Source organism: Herpailurus yagouaroundi, unplaced genomic scaffold, assembly GCF_014898765.1.
Source record: "Herpailurus yagouaroundi ecotype Mexico unplaced genomic scaffold, PumYag 199, whole genome shotgun sequence".
Lineage (NCBI taxonomy): Eukaryota > Metazoa > Chordata > Mammalia > Carnivora > Felidae > Herpailurus > Herpailurus yagouaroundi.
Window position 1 is genome coordinate 5,006,179 of NW_024412430.1, and position 6,008 is coordinate 5,012,186.

Sequence of the window (6,008 nt, forward strand, 5' to 3'; positions counted from 1 at the left end):
AGAACAATGTTGGCAAAACAGAGCTCACTGGCTGTAACTATTAGGCTCTCTATTCCAGCAGAACTGAACATCCCAAACTTAAGGACTTAAAACAATCCGTAATTGCTCATGATTTTGTGGGTTGGCTGGGGCTCAGTTTCCTGTTTCTTCTGGGAACTCAGTTGGGGTGGAAATGTCCAAGATACTTCAAGCCTCTCTCTGCATGGCTCTGTGTCGGGCAGGGTAGCTAGACTCCTCAGATGGTTCCAGGCTTCTAAGAGAGTACTGACAACAGATCAGTTGTCTTCGGGATTCGCCTATGAGGTTGCACAGCATCACTTCTGCCTGATTCTATCGGCAAAATTACAGATCTGGGCCAGTTTCGGGGAGGGGAAATGGGTCCCACCTTTCAATAGAAGGAAATGGCAAAGAACTTGTGGGCATTTTTAAACTGCCACGCTGTATGTTATCCAACTGGTGACAGCTTTTCAATCAGAACCACCCTCTGTATGCTTTTTTGTTTCCCTCTTCAAAACCCAGCTGTAGTCCCTACTAAAAACAACTTAGTTTTCTGTGCACCTGTGTTATTTTGCATATCAGGGAGAATCAAATGGCAGCCCCTAATGTTTTCTACCTGAATTGTGAAAAAGGAAACACCAGGAACTGCAGAGGCCAAGTGAAGTGATTAAAAATGTCATTTCTTTTGGTAACGTCAGTATTTTTGCCATGGTTTTCATGTGGCGAGGGTATCATGAGGATGAGAGAACACAGGGTGGAAGTGTCACTGATGCTGAAGAATGGCTGATCTTAGGGATGAGTACATCCTGCCTTCCGAGGAGAAGTTTTCTGAAAAGACGGAGACATTTATCTCCCGAATCTGAACCGTTATTTACTAATTACTGTGAAAATCTGCCAGGGCCCTAGGAAGTTTTTCTTACCCTCTTCTCAGAAATGTTTAGCACATCTTTTTGTTCGATACCAAATATGTAATTTAAACATGTAATTTAAAATAATTTGTTGATGGGAGGGGTGCCTGTGTGGCTCCGTCGGTTAGGCCCCTGACTCTTGGTTTCGGCTCAGGTCGTGATCTCACGGTTTGTGGGTTCGAGCCCCGCATTGGAGCCTGCTTGGAATTCTCGTTCTCCCTCTCTCTCTGCCCCTCCCCTGCTCGCATTCTCTCCCTCAAAGTCAAAAAATAAATAAATAAAATAAACAAAATTAAATAATTTGTTGATGGGAAAGAAGTCTGAATTCTTTCACTGTCTAATTCTGGCTTCTCCCCTTCACCTTCTACTTCTTAATGAAACATGTATTCAAAGGAAGCTTCAAAAATCATAGCTTTTCGGGGTGGCTGGCTACTTCAGTCAGTAGAATGTGCGACTCTTGATCTCGGGGTTGTGAGTTCAAGCCCCACGTTGGGAGTGGATGTTACCTAAAAAGAAAATCTTAAAAAAAAAAAAATCATAACTTTTGAAATTAAAACGTTATCAACTACGTTTGCGACCGGGAAAACAGTGCTGTGGTGATGCCTCACCGAGGAACCAAGTCCAAGTGCATGAAGCAGTGGATAATCCAAACTCTTCTACTGAGTATAGAATTCCACTGCACACAGCATAGTGCCTGAAATGAACACCGTTCCTTAACTCTAATTGTTTTGTTTGCATTTCCAATGGCTAATATCAGGGAAGTAAAAAAACAAAGTGGTAGTGTGCCACCTTGTGGATGCACAAGGAATGGAACTCTTCCAGTTTTTTGGTTTTTGTTTTTTTCCTCATGCGAAGAATTTAACATTGCATTTTTACTTTTTCCAGTTATAGGAGGAATAACTATTCGCGGAAAAAACATGGGAAAAGCGTAAAGAACAGCACTAATATTTGAGTATCCGTACTGAAATGGATTAGTGGATTATATGAAAAAACATTAGTAATCATCCCAATCTTTAAAAAAATTTTTTTTAATTAATTTATTTATTTTGAGAGAGAGAGAGAGCGCGTGCACAAGCAGGGGAGCGGGGGAGGGGCAGAGAGACAGAATCCCGAGCAGGCTCCACACCTTCAGTACAGAACCCGATGTGGGACTGGAACTCAGGGACTATAAGAGAATGAATGACCTGAGCAGAGATCAAGAGTCAGATACTTAACCAACTGCGCCACCCAGGCACCCCAGTAATCATCCCAATCTCGATTTGGAGAGTACCCCTATTGAAGCAGCATAAGGAATGAAGGAATGAATTTTTCCAAGTCGGAGTTTTCAGGTCAGCTATTGGTCCTTTAGGCCAGGCCTGACATTAGGGTCTGAACTTCCAGAAATGTTATTGATGTGCCACTTGGCTAGAAGATGATAAAATTATGTTTGCATTTATTAGTACCATTGACAACCATCTATTTCCATGTGAGGGGTGTATTTATTAATCGACCACACAAACATTTCATTTCGGGTTATTATGGGATAGATAGGTCTAGAAGATCAGGAGATGAGTTAACTCTCCCAGAAAGGGTGCTCTTAGGTCCACTGTCAAAGACAAAATTGTGGACCGGATGGCTTGCTGGTCCTTCTAAATTCTTCATATTCTTTTGGGTTTACCAAGTCCCAGGCTCCAGGTCTCAGTGTCCTCTTCCGCAAAATGATGGACCAGGTTGGTAACTTGTAAAATACATTATTTTGTCCATTTTGTTTACGTAATAGTATTTAAAAATATGTATTTTCTGAATTGATTATGTGATAAAAGCATATACAGTGGTATGATCCGATTTTGGACGTGTTTGAGACTGCCAGTGTGTTCATGGGTCCTTATTGAGTAAATTTATACCACACCAAGTAAAATTTCCAACTTTGAACTACAAAATACATTTGAGGTAATGAAGTATCATTTTTCTTTGTTTCTTTTTCATACAGGGATTTTGTGTGAGATTTTCCATGTCTGTTTTCAAGGGTGGCATTCTGAAGGCATTGTATATCTCAGCCAGCACATTTGTATTGTAGTCTGTTTGTAATAAATTCTCCAACAGACCAACAGGTAATCTTAATAGTAATAGCTAATACCAAAGGCTTACGACGCATGAAACACTGACTTAGTGGTGTTCATGCATTAACTCTTAAATCTTTCCAGTGCTTCATGAGGGGGCCATTGTCATTATCCCCATCTTACAGCCAGGAAACTGGGGTACAAAAAGGTGAGTTGAGGTGCCTAAAAAGGGGTAAAGCCAGGAGTCCCCCTTTTGCCTACTAATGAGCTCCGTCACCCCACATAGAGTTTTCTGCTCTGGTATGCATATTGCACATTCCTGCCTCAGGAATGAGACTCCTGGATATTGTCCCGGCTTCACGCCCTTCCCTCTCCCTTCCTGTTTGGCTAATTCATGCCCATCCTGAGGGGCCAGCTCAAGCCTCACCTCTGGAAAGCATGGTCCAGTTTACCTGATTCATGGGGCTCCCCCACCCCTCTGGTCCACTGTAGTGTTGGTTCGTGCTAGGAAATCCATTGGCGCAAAGGCCCAGGTGAATGTTAGAGGAATTGCAAAAGTCCAGGAGAGTCCCTGGATGGGGCATGGAGGCAGAAGCTGGGGAGGGGGAGGGGGAGGACCCTGTGAATGATGGTTTTGTCTAGAGTTACGCTAGGGTAATGAGAAACATGACAGGGCTGTTGGCGTGGCTTGATCAGATTGTGACAAAGGTCACTGCACCTCAAATAACTGATTGGGATTGACTGGGGTCAAATCTAAGGCCTGGGAGAAGGGAAAAGAGGCAGTTGCAGAAGAGAAGTGGCGACTTGGGAGTCAGTTGGTGCAAGGGAGAAAGATGGGTTGGGAGAGACTTGGGGACTGCTTGGATATGGAGGGTGTGAACTCCGATGTCAGACTTAAAGGTCAGCAATTTTTAGATGTGTTTTAAAAAACAGACTTTACTTTTTTTTTTTTTGAAAATACTTAATTTTTTAAAGCAGCTTTAGGTTTACGAAAAGTGGAATGGCAAGTACAGTGAGTTCTTGAACACAGCCCTCATTCCACATCTTGCGTGTGGGGGGCATTTGTTATCATTGATAAGCCAATATTAATATATCAGTATTGACTGAAGTCCATAGTTTACCTTAGGGCTCGCTCTTTGTGTTGTCTCGCTCTATGCGTTTTGACATATACATAATGTCACGGGTCCATCATTACTGTATTAGAAGGATTTCACTGCCCTAAAAGTCCTCTGAGCTCCACCTGTTCCTCGCTCCCTTCCTCCAAACCCCTGGCAACCACTGATCTTTTTACTCTCTCGAGTTTAGCCTTTACCAGAATGACCTATAATTGGAATCATGTCATATATAGCCTTTTCTGGTTGGCTTCTTTCACTTGGCATGATGTGCATTGAAGTTTCCTCCATGACTTTTCATGGCTTGATCATTTCTTTTTCTTGCTGAATACATCACATTATATGAGTGTATCACGAATCATTTATGCATTTACCTACTGAAGGACCTCTTAGTTGCTTCCAAATTTTGGCAAGCCGTGTGCACATTTTTGTGTGAACACAAGTTTCGAACTCCTTTGGGTAGACACCAAGGAGTGTGACTGCTGGACCATATGGTAGTTTTTTGTAAGAAACCACCAAACTGTCTTCCTACATGGCTTTATCATTTTGCATTCCCACCAGCATGAGTGAGAGTTCCTGTTGCTCCCTGTCCTAAGCAGCATTTGGTGTTGTCAGTGTTGTGGGTTTGGGCCATTCTTACAAGGGTGTAGCAGTATCTTATTCTTTTTTTAAGTATTATTTGTTTAAGTCATCTCTACACCCAACGTAGGGCTTAAACTCACAACCTTGAGATCAAGAGTTGCGTGGTCTTCCAACTGAGCCAGGCAGGGGCCCCGGTATGTTACTGTTTTAATTTCTAAGTCCCTGATGACACATGATGTTGAACATCTTTCATACACTTATTAGTCACCTCGATTTCTTCTTTGGTGAGGTGTCTCTTCAGATCTTTTGACCCCATTTTAACCGTGTTGTTTGTTTTCTAATTGTCAAATGTTAAGAGTTCTTTAGATTCATTTTTAAAAGTTGTTTTACTTAGGGTGGGCCTTCTCTTTTCCCTTCCCAAGTCTCCCCAGTTCTGCTCGCCCCCGATTCTCACTTGTGATCTTTCTTCCTACAGAGAGACAACCTAACATCCTAGAAGTAGGCTCTTTGCCTACCAGCAGAGGAAAGGATGCCGCTGGTGCAGCTCAGACAGGGAAATAAAACACATTTTGAATACTTGGTTAAAGCCTAAGTTTGATAAAGACACACACACACGCACGCGCGTGCGCTTTCAACTGTAGATTTACATATAAAATGGTAAGTGTGAATGCTGGATAGTGCATTTTTGTAGTCAAATGACTAAGGGAAAAAAATGTATCTTACAGGCTACAGAATAATCTTCTGAATTGTTTTAAGTGTATTCTTGGGCCACTGAAGTGGAGTGCAGGTGTCTGATTTAATGAGTAAAGTACTTTAGGGATAAAACCTCAAATGGTGCGTTGAAGGAAACCTTTGGAGAGCTTTTTATTTTGTAGTGACCGGGGAGCCTTTGGGGGTTATTAAGCAGGAGTGAAAAAGGATCAGGCTTTGGCCTTCCATAGCCTATGCTGATTACACAGTAATTATGCATAGTCACTGAAATGTCAACAGGGTTAAAAAAAAGTTGGAGCCTAAATGTCCCATCTTAGGAATTCTCCAACTCTCCCTTTCCTCTTTTTTTTTTTTCAATATATGAAATTTATTGTCAAGTTGGTTTCCATACAACACCCAGTGCTCATCCCAAAAGGTGCCCTCCTCAATACCCATCACCCACCTTCCCCTCCCTCCCACCCCCGATCAACCCTCAGTTTGTTCTCAGTTTTTAAGAGTCTCTTATACTTTGGCTCTCTCCCACTCTAACCTCTTTTTTTTTTTCCTACCCCTCCCCCATGGGTTCCTGTTAAGTTTCTCAGGATCCACATAAGAGTGAAACCATATGGTATCTGTCTTTCTCTGTATGGCTTATTTCACTTAGCATAACACTCTCCAGT